This window comes from Rhinolophus ferrumequinum, chromosome 24, assembly GCF_004115265.2.
Source record: "Rhinolophus ferrumequinum isolate MPI-CBG mRhiFer1 chromosome 24, mRhiFer1_v1.p, whole genome shotgun sequence".
NCBI classification, from domain to species: domain Eukaryota; kingdom Metazoa; phylum Chordata; class Mammalia; order Chiroptera; family Rhinolophidae; genus Rhinolophus; species Rhinolophus ferrumequinum.
In genome coordinates this window covers 31,951,914-31,968,543 of record NC_046307.1, presented here as the reverse complement: position 1 = coordinate 31,968,543, position 16,630 = coordinate 31,951,914, and positions in this window count along the sequence as shown.

Here is a 16,630-nt window from a genome sequence, read left to right as displayed (position 1 = left end):
GTTTTCATTTTCTTGATGATATTCCATCAATTTCTATAGTCTTTAAAATCATATTAAGCAGTTAAGCAATGGGGTTTAAAGCCTTACCTACCATTGGAAGTAAATTTAAGTCCTGTTTGGAAGGATGTAAAAATAGTTTTATTCAAAGAAAAAATAATAACCTAAAGCATTAAGATAAGGACGAAATAATCCATGTACAAGAATATTTTGGTTTATTTGGGGGGGCTTCCTAAAATGTCAAAAAGAAAAAAAAAATCTCAAAGATACCTTGAAAGGAAAATTCTAGAAATTAAATATCTTCTCTCTAGTGACAATATATATTCACTGATTGTAAAGATAGTGTCAAAAATATCAGAATCGGGGCCGGCCCGGTGGCTCAGGCAGGTAGAGCTCCATGCTCCTAACTCCAAAGGCTGTCGGTTCGATTCCCACATGTGCCAGTGGGCTCTCAACCACAAGGTTGCTGGTTCAACTCAAGTCCCGCAAGGGATGGTGGGCTCCACCCCCTGCAACTAAGATTGAACACAGCACCTTGAGCTGAGCTGCCGCTGAGCTCCCGGATGGCTCAGTTTGGAGTGCGTCCTCTCGACCACAAGGTTGCCGGTTCGACTCCCGCAAGGGATGGTGGGCTATGCCCCCTGTGACTAACAACGGCAACTGGACCTGGAACTGAGCTGCGCCCTCCACAACTAAGACTGAAAGGACAACAACTTGAAGCTGAATGGCATCCTCCGCAACTAAGATTGAAAGGACAACAACTTGACTTGGAAAAAAGGCCTGGAAGTACACACTGTTCCCCAATAAAGTCCTGTTCCCCTTTCCCAATAAAATCTTTAAAAAAAAAATAGAGAGAGAATTAATCCAGTAGACCCACAGAATTGTCACAAATAATAAAATGGCTAAAACAATATATATCAGAATCAAAATGGACTCTCCTAGCTCATTAATGCCAGAGAAAATGTCTTGGTTTGATAATTGTAAAAATGGTTCAAGAAGCTAGGAAACAGAGACTATGATTCTGTTATCGGCTTTTAGAAATTTCAACAAAAGTTTGTTTTAATGCAGCAATAATCACAAGCTTCTAGAGCAGAGGCCAAGGTCAGCAAACTACAGTCCTAGATCTTTCAATGAATTTTAAAGTAGCATTTTTGTCAAAGAATCTCAGAGTTGAAATTATCTTGCTGAAACCTATAAATATTTCCAGTGAAGTGGTCCACTTCATTTCCAATGAACTGGTCCAAGTTTTGACTGAGAATTTGCTTTTTACAAGGCAGTACATTCAATTTAGGATTTGTGTAACAACCACCATGGGCTTCCACTTCTACATTATTATTGACTGAAAACCTTCTGTTACTGAGTACAAGAAATTCTAGAAGAAATATAACAAGCAGTCGTTTAAAAGCATAACCCTGTGCATGTGTTGTGTGCAAGCATTTGCATCTCCCAAGGGACAAAAACTAAAAGAAAACTGGAAAATCAGAGGCTGGCATGTGATCTGACTCCATAGAAGCTATATGGAGGCTTATTGCTCTCCTCACCAAAGAACTTAGTATATAAAGATCATAAGAATATAGAAGAGGAAGAGATGTTATCACAATGATTCTCAGATGAAAGCAGGACATTTGAGTGGCTATTAAATCGGCAAAATACTATAAAATGTGTCACTATCTAACAACTCATATAACGAGGTGAAAAGAAAAATGTAAGGTTGGATTCTGATTTAAAACAAACAACAAAAACTCAACTCTTCCTTCAGAATTCATAGGCCAGAAGTTTAAATTTAAACTGGACTCTACCAAGCTGAAAAATTAACATTGAAGGAGCAACGGTAATCATTAAAGGCATTTGGCAGAAGCAAATGCAAACTTCCTTAAAGGATGAATTATTATAGATGAAGGCCTTCTAACAATAAACCCACAAAACACAAAGTTGCAGAACACTGAAAGAAACAATAGACTGAAAAGAAAGTCAGTAGACCCAAGAAACACAAAACTTCAGATAACAAAGCTATCACAGTTAAGTATTTTGAAATTATTATATGCATGAAAGAAAAAAATTGAAGGTATAAGCTATAATTTCAAAAAACACATAATTTTTAAAACTTGGCAAAAATAAAAAAAAGGTAAATTTCTGAACATAAATTTCTGAACATAAACAAAACAAAAATCACTTAATTTACCTAGGAGCAAGCACACATAAATAGAAGAATACTTGGAAGGAAATTTAAGAGACATTGAGGATAGAATGAGAAGGCCTAGTACATATTTAGTAGGAGTATACAAAGAAGAAAATCAAAAGACTAGGGAAAGGTGATGTATTGAAGATTACAACTGAGAATTCCCGATAACTGACTAAGTGTAAGAATTTTTAGCCTCAGGAAACATGCAGAATACAATGGAGGAAAAGTAAAACAAAATCCACATATGGATACACTGAATATAAGGACAAAGAACAAGTCTTAAAAGTGGCCAACAACAAATGGATTACCTTAAAAAACACACACACAATAATATTTTTAATACATTTTTCAGGAGCAAAAATGGAGTGCAGAATATACTGAAAGAAAATTAAAGTATTAAAATAAATTGTTGATAATTATTACCCAGCTAAACTATTATTCTAGAATGAGGAGAAATAAAAAAATTATCAGTCAATAAGAAGTGGGTGAAGGGTTTGCTATAAGAACTAATAAAGGATATACAGTACTTCATGGCATAGGATGTTATACTAGGAAGTATAACATATACTTGGAAGTATGAGTAGCGGGGAGGAGTGGTGAGAAAAGAAAATGGTGTGTTTTTTTAATTGCTAAATCTAAAGAAGAATATATATTAGTCTGCTTGGGCTGTAATAACAAAATAACACAGGCTGGGTGGCTTAAACAACAGAAATTTATTTCTCACATTTCAGGAAGCTTATAGGTCCAAGATCACAAGCCAGCAGGTTTATTTTCTGATGTGATCTCTCCTTGGTTTGAAGAAGATCATCCTCTATCTGTGTCCTCACATGGCCTTTTCTCCATGCATGTACACTCCTGATGTCTGTTCCTCTTCTTATAAGGACCACAGTCCTATTAGATTGGTGCCCCACCCTTATAATCTCATTTAACCCTAATTAAATTTATTAGAAAGATAAGGCATAGACAGGTTCTAACCATGGGAAACAGAGACACCAGTAAAGAAGACACCAGGAGACTTTCTGCATGACAGCTGGCCAGGACTCTTCACAAGGCAACACCAAAAGAAAAACAAAAACATTAGGGATTATTCTATATTAAATAAAACTAAAAAGGAAAGTCGACTATGGACTCTATTTTGGTGACATTAAAGAATCATCGCTAGTTTTCTTAGGTATATGAGAATTATTTATTTTTGGAATATGTACACTACAATATTTAAGTGTGAAGTGGTTTGATGTTTGCAATTTACTTGTGAGTGATTTAGCACAGATATATAAATGTACAAATAAATAAAATAAATATGGCAAAATGTTAACATTGTTAAAGTTAGGAGTATAGATTTTAGAATCAAGCTGGTCTGGTTTCAACTCCTAGTTTCATCTCTTTCTAGTCCTAACTCAGTTCAGTGTTGCTTACTTCTTGGTTGTTCCAGAAAATGCTACCTTAATTCCTATCTCAGTGTTTTCCTCCCTGAGGTGCTCCTTACCAAGATTGCCTCTTCACTACCAATAAATTTATCATGATCCAGTTGAAACCTGTCACACAACAATTCCACATTCACGGATCTCTTTCCATGTGCAGTCTTCCCCATGGGAATGAGTTTGAATACTCCCCTAAATCCCGCTCTGTTAGTAATCAAAAAATTCACACGTGGCAGTGATAGAGAACAAAACAATGAATCAAGGAAGGATCTCAGAGTCAGGAGATGAGTCTCTCAATTACTTAAACTAGACCAGGGGGTGGAGTGGGAGGAATGGGAGGGAGACAATAAGAAAAAAGATCTCAGCTATTAGAATGAATGCTCTCTCTCTCTCTCTCTCTCTCTCTCTCTCTCTCTCTCTCTCTCTCTCTCCCCCTCTCTCCCCTCTCCCCCTCTCTCCCCTCTCCCCTCTCTCCTCCCCGCCCCCGTCCCTCCCTAACTCCCTCCTCCTAGAGTTTCCTTTCTGTAGGAGAAATCATAAGACAACTAATAGCAGTTAACTGTGGTGAGGAATGGGCTGTGGATTTTCAGTTTTAATATTTTCACCAACACTATTTAAATTTTCTAATGTTTTCTTTCTAGGCCCATGTTACAGAAAGTAGGGTAAGGGAAAACTACTGGGGTGGACCCAGCATGAACCACATCACCCCTACTTTGTCCACTCATAATAGAGGTCTACAAATGAAAAGAATAGAATTATTTTCTTTTGGGGGAGGGATAACATTTCACTTAAATGGTGGTCAAAGTTAGTATTCCCTATAATAGAAATCAGTTTCAAATGTTCATCTGTTGTTGCTGATCTGTAATGAGATTTATCAATTGCATCTTTCAAAATATCTTTTCACACAAATAAGCACTGTCAAGTACTATCACTAATCCATGAACATATAATTTTAATTGAGGATATTCTTCATTTGGGAGACATTTATAAATTCTATTACATTCTTCTCTTGGTATTTTGTCTTTCAGCATGTCATTTCAATGTAGATTAATCATTTCCAATCAAAACTTAAGTAGAATCTCCTCAGTTGTACAGTTAAATGGATTTCGAAATATGGAAATTCCCTTTTCACTTGCATTGAGGTTCAAAAATGCTGCTAGACCTGTAGCTTGAGCATGGAAAATACATCAGTTGTAAACATGTGTGGGACTAAAGATCTTCCTTCTTGTTTTAACTCTTCAAAGTACAGAAAATGTATAAAGAAGCTTGATATTACTGTGATTTGAACAACATTAGTTGTCCTCAAAATATCTTTACCGCAGCATAAATTTCATACATAAGTCTTCTTTTGCTTTGTAATTTTACTTTTAATTCATTACATAGCGTTATCAAGTTTTCAACAAAAGCTAATTAATTTCCAAAATGTGCAGTATTCCATGACAGTTGAAGATGCTTCTTCTTGTTCAGAAAACTTTCAATCTCAGTCCTCAGCTCAAACAAGTACAATAAAACGGTATCTCTGTGAAGTCATCAGACTGCGGCTGAGGGATAGGGCAAGTCACGATATTAGCTTCTATTTTTGACAAAAACACACAAAAGTGATGATGGGTAAGTCCACAAGAACGAATGAAGTTCACCATTGACACTACCAGTTCAATAACACGTGACACATGCAAGTATTTACTGCAAACTACCCACCAATGAATGACACAGTGAATAACCATGCTATTTAAACACTTCATATTTTCACAAGCTTTGTAAATTTCTCCAAATAAACCTTTCCCTGCTCCACACATAGTTTTACCACCTTCTTACAAAACATCTTAGCAGATTCCACTTCAGGTAGTATTGAGTTAGTGTTTTCTTAAAGTCTTTGAAAAAATTATTGCCTTTAAATGTTCCAGATAGACTAATTCTTCAGTCTCTTCACACTTAGTGTTGAATACCTCAAATAAACAACTAAGCATTATGGTAACATCTGTTGACTCACCAATAACCAAATAAATACACTCAAATTCGATTGCCTTGTTTCATAATTGACTTCTGATGTTCTTCCATAAGTCTTCAACTGTTCTAGCTTAAAATTTAATAGTATTTTTAAAAGTTTATTTCCTTTAAATACATCTCTTTGGCTGGTTCAATCAAACATGATTTAATTAACTCACTATCAATAAGTGACTTTTCTTGCTTAGTTAACATGTAAGCCACTCAAAATTTTGCTGTATTTGCAGCATCATGTTCAGTTTTCATTGTTGTGAAATGAAATTTCTGCTGAAATGAGACATTCTGATAATTTTTTTTAAATTTTCATGACCATTGCATTCCTGTGTATTGGGTGTATTGTGATGAGTTCTTATTCTGGTAATATCATGTATTGTAGTCTTTTAGCACATCTATATTGTCATTGAATAATAAACACAATTTTGGACCTCTAATTCAATAATAATTCATATTCCATTTTGCTTTAAAAGTGTGATATTCCATATTAGTTTCCTGTATCTGCTGTGGTAAATTACCACAAACTTTGTGGCTTGAAACAAAACAAATTTATCCTGTTACAGTTTTGGGAGTCAGAAGTCTGTAATAAGTCTTATGGGGCTAAAATCAAGATATCAGCAGGACCAGTTCCTTTGGGAAGCATTGGGATGAATCTGTTCCTTGTGTCTTCCAGCTTCCAGAGGCTGTTGGAATTTCTTGGTTTGTGGCTTGCATCACTACAGTCTCTGCTTCTGTCATCCTATCAGTTTTTCTGTCTGACTTTCCTATATCCTTCCTATAACTACCCCGGTGGTTTACATGAGACACACCCAGAAAATCTCTCCATCTCAAAATCCTTAATTTGGTCACATCTACAAAATCCCTTTGCCATATAAGGTAACATACAGTTGCCAGAAATAAGGATGTGAATACCTCTGAGATATTCAGCCTACTACACAAAGTACACTTTTCTTTTCTCATTTTTATATAATGAGAATGGACTGATAATAAAAAAGTAAATAAGACAGTGTAAAACATGCATTTTGAAATACTGTCAAGGTATAACAGCACCACTGCAATCCACAGTAAACTGAACATGATGAGAATAGTCTTTCCTGCAACTACTCAACTGTGCTCTTGTAGCATGAAAGCAGCCATAGACAATATGAATAAGCATGACTGTATCCCACACTAAAATTGAAATTTCATATCATTCTCACATCACAAAATGTTAATATTCTTTTTATGTTTTCAACCATTAATAAAGTATAAAAACTATTCCTATCTATGAGGTTATGCAAAACTAGTTGGCAGGCTGGATTTGGCCTTTAGGCCAAAGTTTGCTGACTCCTGGTAAAAACCAACAGACAACACAACAGCCAGTAACTATGTACTCTTTCCAAAACTTCAGTATAAGAACATTCTAAATATTTGAACACTCAGAAAAGTAAGTTTTTACAATTAAAGGAGGAGGGTTGCTTTAGTTATTTAGTTAGTTATTTAGTTATTTAGTTAGTCATAGTTATTATGACTGCCTCTTTTTGTCAGTGAAACAAAAGTTATTGACTAGCACTAAACTTTAAATATGGCTACTTTTAGGAGCTTTGTGCCCTACACGGATGCTGTTACTGGAACTTCCCCAGGGATTTAGGCCCATGTCTCTTTCTTGTGTAGTGGCAAAAGAGACAACTCAGTACAGATGGCAGTTGCTTCACTCACAGAGGCCTTCTCTCCTGGGCCATGTCTAACACTCCCATTAGAATGTGAGATGTGGTCAAGTCTAGAGATATAAGCTGTGAACCATAAGCCTTGCAGCTGATGGCTGCAGTCACTCCTCTTAACTCATTCTATATGCTATGCAACCATTTATAAAGGCTCGCAAAAAATAACTACTAGTGTATTTTTAAAATCATACATAGGTGAGAATGGAGGCGAATTTGTGTGTGAGTCTGCATTTACTCATGTAGGTGTTTGTTACGTAATGAAATGATATCTCTTTTCAGAGTTCTAGAAATGTCATAGATGCAAATTATCTTTTCTCATATCATACTTCCTTCTCCAAAACTGTCCACACTCTTATCTGACTTGTATTTTCTACCCTGCGAGCATAATTACATTATATATTAAAAAGTAATAAAATAAAAAAAAAGTGTTCCTACTTGAGAAAAAAAATACAGAAAGATGTGTTTCTCTAGTCACTTCTGATTAGCTCTAATCTGGCTCTCCAGAGGGAAAGGACATGACATTGAACATTGAGTCTCTATTCTGAAAGCTGATCCTTAATAGTGGTGAGGGGAAAAAAAGATTCGTTTGATCTTGTATTTTAATCTTAAATTTTAATTTGCACCATACAATTTTAATAACTCTCCTCTAGGTTTCAAAGCGAACAGAATTAAGTATTTTGCACACGTTGCATATTACACATGTAACTTCAGATTCTTTTGTATCTTCAAGAGCTTTGATGACTGCTTATTAAATTAATAATGACCACCAGTCAAGGGCTGTCAACTTCTTTGTACACTCATGATCCTTGGCCATAAATCAAAAATAGATGTTGAACTCTGTTTTGTTCCGAAGCATAATATAATGATATGGCCATAATTAATATACTCCATGTTTCATATGGTATTGTAAATAACTGTAACTCTTGCTTTTTCTGGGCTCTCCTTACACTGTTCAAATCTAATGATCAAGTTCTAATGCTACAAAAATAGAACCACTTCTGAACAGCATGCTCCTATCCCCATTATCCTAAAGGAAAGCAAAGTTAATTTCCCAAAATGGAAAGACATCAGAGTTCAAGCCTATGTAGAAGTGGCTATTTCTCTTTTATTTTGCCTTTTTCTTTTATGCAAAGATTAGGTGGTATTTAAAATTAAAGAATACATTTTTTTTAAAGAAATCCCATCCTGTACTCCTTCAATGCCTGTGAGAGAATGAGACTGAGTTTATATATTTACAATTCAATTTGGAAGCAACGCCCCCCCCCAAAAAAAAGAAACATCAATGTGTAATATGATGGGCAAACATTTCATATTTTTCCGAGAAAGTATGCTTCTATTCATTAGTTCACTCAAGGAAAATACACGGAGAACTCACTATATGCTATGCACTATAGGAGCTAAGGAGATGTAAAATTTCATAAAACAAGGAGTTTTGTCTAGTAATCTAGTGTTTACTAGGACAAATAAACATAGAATCAAAGAATGTCATGCAAGCGCTGTAACTGAAAGAATGAAGGATGGACAATAGCCTCAAGCAAAGGTTATGGAGCACTGCCTTGAGGGGGCAGGAAGCTCAGTGAGAACAGAAGCCTTGATTTAGAACTTGAAACAAGGCGGAGCTCGCGAGGCAGAGAAGTGGACCTTGGGCATTCCTGAAAGACCTGGAGAGAGGAAATATATAAAGAGACGTGGAATGTAAGGCCCATTAAAGGCTTCCTGAGTTATCATTATTGCTAAGAGGACAAGTGGGAGAAAGAGGAGATGATGCTGGAGAAGAAATCAGGATTCTAGTGTGTGTGTGTGTGTGTATGTGTGTGAGTGTGTATGTGTGTGCACGCACACAAGTATGGATCATAGTTTCTTAAAATTAAAGTGGTTACTTTCACTGTGTATATTTAGAACATGACCATATAGGACAAAAGAGAGTAAGAGGTTACTGTTATGTTCTCCTTCCATCCTCAGTACCTCAACACACCCACCTCCAACACACATACAAACAAAAATAAAATTGGCCCAGAACAAAATATTCAATGAGTGTAATCCACATCTACTAATGATCTGGTAAAATACAAATTATAATAGACTCAAGTCTTTATTATCATGATGATTAACACTAATGTTGATTCAACCAATTGTCTGATATACTTTGTTTATTGAGTTATAATTTACACATTGTAAAAATTAGACTTTCTTTTTAAAATTAGATACTTTTAATGTAAGGTTCTATGAGTTTGAAAAACATACACAGTTGTATAACTACCACAAAAATCAAAATGTGGTATAGTACTAGCACCCCAAAGAATGTCCTCGTGCCCCTTTTAATCACTCCCTTCCCTAGCCTACCAACCCCCGAGCCAATGGTGGCAACTAATCCATTTTCTATTCCTATAGTCCTGCCTTTTCCAGAACGTAGTATAAATGGACTCACACAGTTTACAGCCTTTTGAGTCTGGCTTCTTTCATTTAGCTTAATGCATGTGAAGTGCATTCACATAAGATGTATATTCATACATATATGTATCAAAAGTTCATTCCTTTGTACTGTTGTGTCGTTTTGCATTGTATGGATGCATCACACAGTTTGTTTATCCATTCGCCAGTTTAAAGATATTCGTTTATTTCCATATTTTGTCAAATACCATTAAAAACACTATAAACATTCCGTAAAAGTTTGTGGGTAAATATAAGCTTTACTTTTTCTAAGGTAAGTATTTTGGAGTGGGATTTCTGGGCCACATATGTTTTTAACTGTCTAAGTGGCTGTACTTTTTTCTTTCCCAGAAGCAATATATGAGAGGTCCAAGTGTTCTATGTCCTTACCAGCACTGGATTTTCATCATATTTGATTTTTAAGTCATTTTAATAGGTATGTAGTATCACGATGTAGTTTTAATTTGCAGTTCCCTAATGATTAATGATACTGAACATATCTTCATGTCCTTTTTGCAATCCATTTAACTTCTTGGGTGAAGCGTCTGCACAAAACCTCTGCCTATATTATCAAGTGGGCCGTTTTCCTATTACAGTGTTTTGAAAAGTTCTTCATGTATTCTGAATACATGTACTTTGTCAGGTATGAGTTTTGTAAAGATTTCTCTCAGGTCACAGAATTTTATTCCCTTAATAGCGTCTTTCACAGAGCAGAAGTTTTTAATTTAGATGAATACCATGTTATGAATTTTTTCCTTCTATAATTGTGTTTTAATGTCGTATCTAAGAAATATTTACCTAACTGAAGATCACAAAACTTGTCTCCTATATTTTCTTCTAAAAGAAGATTTTAGGTATAATTTTAGGTTTTACATTTAAGTCTAGGAACCATTTGAAGTTAATTTGCATGTAAAATACAATATATGGGTCTACGAGTATGTTCATTTTCTTGCACAATGATATCCTATTGCTCAAGCACCAGTTTCGAAAACACTCTTCTTTCTCCATTGAATTTTCTTTGCACCTTTATGTATTATCAAGTGCCTATACAGGAAAGACTGTTTTTTGGACTCTTTGATATACTTTTTTAACTGAAACTAGCAAAATGATGGAACTCACGGTAGCTCTACTAAGCACACTACACAAAATACACGTGAAAAAGGAAAAACCCAAACAGATATATGAGGAGATGGGACTTGACAGAACACTGAAGGATCCAAAATCCTGAGATGCCCTAGACGGAAACACAGAGCCATCCTTAGAAGCTGCTATTTCTAAGCATCTGGGCCACCTCTCTTTATTAGAAATATCAGGCTGGATTCTTTTTCTATGGATTCAGTAACTTAAATTGAAGCTGCTATATCACCCAGGAAAGCAGACAGGAGGCTCTGACCCATGGTAGGCAGATCCAGCAGGGCCCAGCATAAACCTGAGTACCACAGGATAAATAAAGAACAGCTTTTCCTAGCTCTGTGCACAGATCTTGTAAAGTGTTGTTTTTTGCTGTTGTTTTTTCCTTTCTCCAGCCTCACTTTACATACACCTGTAGCACAGTCTCTGAGACCACCTCATTGAAAGGAAGCTTCCCAGACTCAAAACCTCTGTCTTAGGCAACATTTTTGATACTTTAACCGTCCAAATCCAAATCTTCAACTTCTATCATCATCATCCATGTTCATTTGTGTGGTTAAGGATATAATTCATACAAAAGTCATCTCTGTCTTTCACAGGCTGTAAGTCTTCTTTAATTAGATTGTAATTAAAACCAAATAAAGAAACATGCAGATGAATAGCTTCATGAGTTTTTTTCTCCTGGAAAATAATTATTTTTTTTTCTTTGACAATCAGCCTAAAATAGAGTTGGAAAATGGTTTTGTGTATTTTGATAGTAAAACACTGGTGTGTGTGTGTGTGTGTGTGTGTGTGTGTGTGTGTGTGTTTTCTCCTGAAAGGCACTCAGACAGAGAGCTTTTTAATTTTCCATGGTATTGCTATTTTGACCTCTGAGACCTTGCAAAGTAAAGTATTTATGATCCTGGGCTTTTTTATGGTATTGTTTCAATATTTTTGTAACATTTGTATTTCTTGCTGATGTTTTTGGCATTAAAAATCACTCAAGCTGTGCTGAAATATAATGGTATTCACTGAACCATACCATGGAAGGATAATTCAGTTCAGTGAGGTTATTCTAGCTCATCATGTACACAAAGGATTGAGAGAAATTGTAGAAGATTCTCAGTTCTCTACAAGGGCAGCATTGAGTCTTTTTGTTTTTCCCTCTAATAACTTGACATAGACAAACCTTTACCTGAATATAGCAATATCTAGTTTTAAGTCTTTATAGCAAACCAAAGGAACAATACAATGGCCCAAGGTATAAGGAAGCAAAGTACTGGTGAACCGTCGCTCTGGATCACTAATTTCCTTTACCTGTTCCCCAGATAAAAATCAAACTTCAACAGTCATCTTTCATTCCCAGTTCCACACATCCCTACAGAAGCCCCCAAAATGATGAGTCTCAAACTTGATTAAAGTAGTGGGATGTGTTGTTACAGACAGAAACCAGGGATGATTTAATTTCTATATATTTAAGTTGACCCTAACTATTGATATCCATAATACCTCAGTTTGACAGCAATGCTTGTACCATTTTGTATCTACTTTGCAATTTCTGCCCCAAGAACAGTTAAATGCAAATCCTTTTGGTCTCTTATTACCCTCCGAATGAGATGTTGATTACAACAACACCCCATATTATTTGACCTTTTGTATATTTTCTCAAGGGGCTGATCATTCAAGTTTGGCCTTCATTATACAATATAAACTCCTCAGGGATGAAGTGAAAAAGCTGATGAGTCAAAGCACTAATATTTACATGTTTAGAGAGATGATAGATAGATGATAGATATATGACAGGTATATAGATAGATAGATAGATAGATAGATAGATAGATAGATAGATAGATAGATAGACAGATAGATATAAAATCTCCAATATGTATTTTTTTTCTTCAATTACACAAATATATTGACCTATAAATGACTGAGACCTTAAATTTAGTGTATTCATCTGACAGAATTCATAAATTCCTACTAAAGATGGAAAACCAGATCTTCCAAGTTTTACTCCCTATGGATAAGCAAAAATAAATATTGTTGCAAAACACAAATACAGTAGATGGCTTAAACTCATTGGCTCTGGAATCTGACAAAGCTGGGTTCAAATGGTACCACTGCTATTTATCTACTGGGCCACACTGGGCAAGTTCCTTAGTTTGGTTTCTGGTTCAGTTGCTATAGCACAGGTTATAAAATAATGTGGACTCAAACAAGACAGACGTTTATTTCTCTCTCTCTTACGCTGAGCATAATATTTTAATACAGCAGCTTTACAGTACCAGGGACAGGGATCATTCTATCATGTTCTCTGCCATCTTCAACATACAGCTTCCCTATTTCTGCCAAAAATGTTGCTTAAGCTCTTGTAATCATATACATGTACCAGCCAGTGGCAAAGTGAATAAAGGAAGAGGAGGTGAGGTACAATACAAACATGATCACTATTCTCCAGTCTTCTCTGTATCTATGCCTCTTCACAAAGTGACTTAGCATTGTCTCCCATAAAGTAGTTTATTTCCCCACCCCCTTGAACCCATGACTGTCTTATGACTTACTTTAACCAAGAGAACACACCAAAAAGGACATATGTGAATTCTGAGTCTAGATCTCAATAGCCCTTGCATTCCTCCACTTACTTTCTTGGTGCCCTTACAGCCACTGTGTGAACAAGCCCAGGGTAGCCCTCTGGATGAAGAATGACATGGACCACAACCATCCTCATGGCCTCAGCTGATAGCCAATCACAGATGCATACACTCAGGTTATACAGAAGAATCTATTAGCTGACCACAGCCCAAATTGCCAACCTGCAGAATTATGTGTAAAAATAAATTACTATTGCTTTAACCCACTAAATTTTGGGGTGGCTTGTTAGGCAGCAAGTGATAAAAGGAAAATACATCACTTTCCCTTTAATGCTGTGACTCAGAATCCACACGTATCACTTCCACTCTTGTGCCATTGGAAAGAATTTAGTTATATGGCCATAGTAACTACATGGGAAGCTGGGAAATGTAGTCTTTCATTGGATGTGTCCAGCTATAGCTAGGTTCCTATTTCTTAAGAAAGAGAAGGGAAATCTAGGGAATCTATACTGTGGGACAACTAGTTAGGTCTCCACCACCTCTGCCTCTTCAGCTGGTTGTGAGGATTAAATGAAAAATAAGTGTAACAATCTTGGCCCAATGGGGGGAACCTAGAAAGGACCCAAAAATATGCACAATCTTTTATATTCAGAATCAGAAAGGGATGACATTCGTTTAAAAGGTCGCAAAGAAGAATCAGAAGTATTATCAATTGCTCCATACCTATTTCTCATTTGTCCATCATCTTCAAGCAACCCTCCCCTTGTCCCAAACTAACGTCGGGAACCACCCTGGAAGAAGATCCATAGAGAGAATAGAAAGAGTGATATTGAAACACTGTGTCTACTGATATGAGGCAAACAAAGCCTGGATGTCTGTTTAAAAAGATTAGATAGAGTTTATGGCATAAAGCCAGGGGTCAGGACTAAAGAAAATCCTTTCAATCCTATCACCGTAACTATGTAATAAATAGAGAATGTCACTGGGCAACTGTCAGAAATCAAAGTGGAAAGGGTTTTTCTTTTTTTTCTTTTCATTTATGGTGCTGGGTGTTTTATTAAATAATTAAAGAAAAAAGATAGTAGATGTGGTAGTAAACTATCTGGGCTTTGAGGAGAAAAAAAAAGAACAAAAAACAAACCAAGTGTCCATTTCCTGCAGCCAGTTTATGTGTCTCCAATTTTAATGGAAAAGAAATGAAAGATAAGAACAGAATATGAGATGGGCTGTGGGAAACTGACAGGAAAAAAATCTAAAAGCAAAGCTTTTGAAAACAGCTTGATGGATGTATACAAACCCTACCCCCATAAATGATGATTATCGCTTATTAACCAGCTACATGATTACCTTATGGTAAACACAGAATACATAAGCAATCAATAAACAAGCTTTAGTCAAGAACACAGTTTCGCCTGTATTTTGAAATCTGATATTTTGAGTTATCACCCAGCCTACTGTAGGATGGCCTCACATTCGGTAAACAGTTATTGTTGTTGAAATCTATGTGAATCATCTCTCACACCTTCCAGAGTTGTTACCAATTCAGAATTTGCTATTACAAGTCAAATCCGAAAAACTCGGAAAAGTATAACAGAGGGACCCTGGATAGAAGAGAGATTACGTAATCAATAAGTAAAGTGACACATGCACAAAGGAATGAGACAGCAGTGAGATGCAGGGCAGGTGTGGGCCACCTTGTGAGTGGCAGTATTTACAGAATATGTCCAACTGAAAGGCAAGGAAGGGCTCAAGGTCAACAACAACTAGCAAAACAGAAAGCCATAAGAAATAAGGCTTTGTCAGGAGCCACAGATGGATAAGGCCTAAAAGCTGAGAGTGGTGTGCTCAAAGGTGAGCCGAAGAATACAAATGACATTGCAAAGGAACCGAAAGAGAGAGACTTCAGAAAGGAGAGAAGGATCATAGACCAAGATAGTGGCATAGTGGAGAAAAAGAAGATAAACGGCTTTAAAGTAGCCTCTTTAGAAATATGTGTTTTATTCCACATGATGAAAAAGAAAATACCCATGTCATCTATAGTAGTCGATATTCTAAAATGTAAGAAATTGTAGAAATAAACCAATCAAAGGATTAAGAAATTATAATGTAGACTGTAGGAGGAATCCAACCAAAAATTAAAGTGTGATGCCCAAGAGACCTAAGTCAACATTTTCAGAGGGTATTTGAAGGACTACTGGTCACTCCTGAGTGTAATCGATATTACCTAAAAACAACAAACATGAAAAATGGCCAGGCCACATGTGGTTGTATAGGTTTCTTTCCTGCAGAGAATATTCAGAGCTAATGTACATTGTGGTACTCCTAAAAAAGGTGTGGGTTATATACCTGTTCTTTGTTCCCCCACCATCATCTCACTACTTTTCCTTTGGGGAGCAAGACGGCTGCTTGCGTTGGGATTTTCCATCAGAGTGCTCAGGTTATACCCCCTTCCCAAACTAGTGGACAGATGACCAAGTCCAAGCCAATCAGTTTCTCCCTCCTAAAAATGTGCTGCGTTTTAGCAGATGGACACAAGCATAAAAACAGTTGCTGCCGTGAAAATCATCGTTGCTTTGTTCCTGCTTCTGGGCTTCCTATCCCTCCCAAGGCCTGGGGTTCCATTTTCCTCCAATATTCTGAGGTACCCCAAACCCGCCTAATGAATTCCACTCAAACTTGGTAGCCACAGCTCCTTTGCATGTAACCAGATTGCTCTGAGAGGAACAGTTTGCAACACTTCACAAATACACTTGACTATGGATTTTTTTTTTCTTTCTTTTCAGCAAAATAGCACACTGCGCAGGTTATCTTCAGAACACACACTGCTCTAGATAATAATGGAGAGATTCTGGAGTATACGCGCATTAAGGGAACATACACTGTGCTCAATGCTTATATCTACTTAGCTGAAATCACCAAGCAAGGAGCAATAACACACCCCGCTCTGCGTGTTCTTGCCACCAAGCCCATTAAGCTGACCTTGCTAACGACGGTGAAGCCACCGCACAAAGGTGCTGTATTGGTACTAAGACCATCAAGGTTCAGATGACTCCTAGCCTGAGAAATGTAATATTCTCAGCAAAGTATAGGATTTACCAGGGTATCATATTGAAAAATAGCCCTAAAAGGGAGGAACCTTCAGGATTCCGCAAGGCAGGATCTTCCTGGAGACCAGTAAGCCCTAGTTCACTGAAC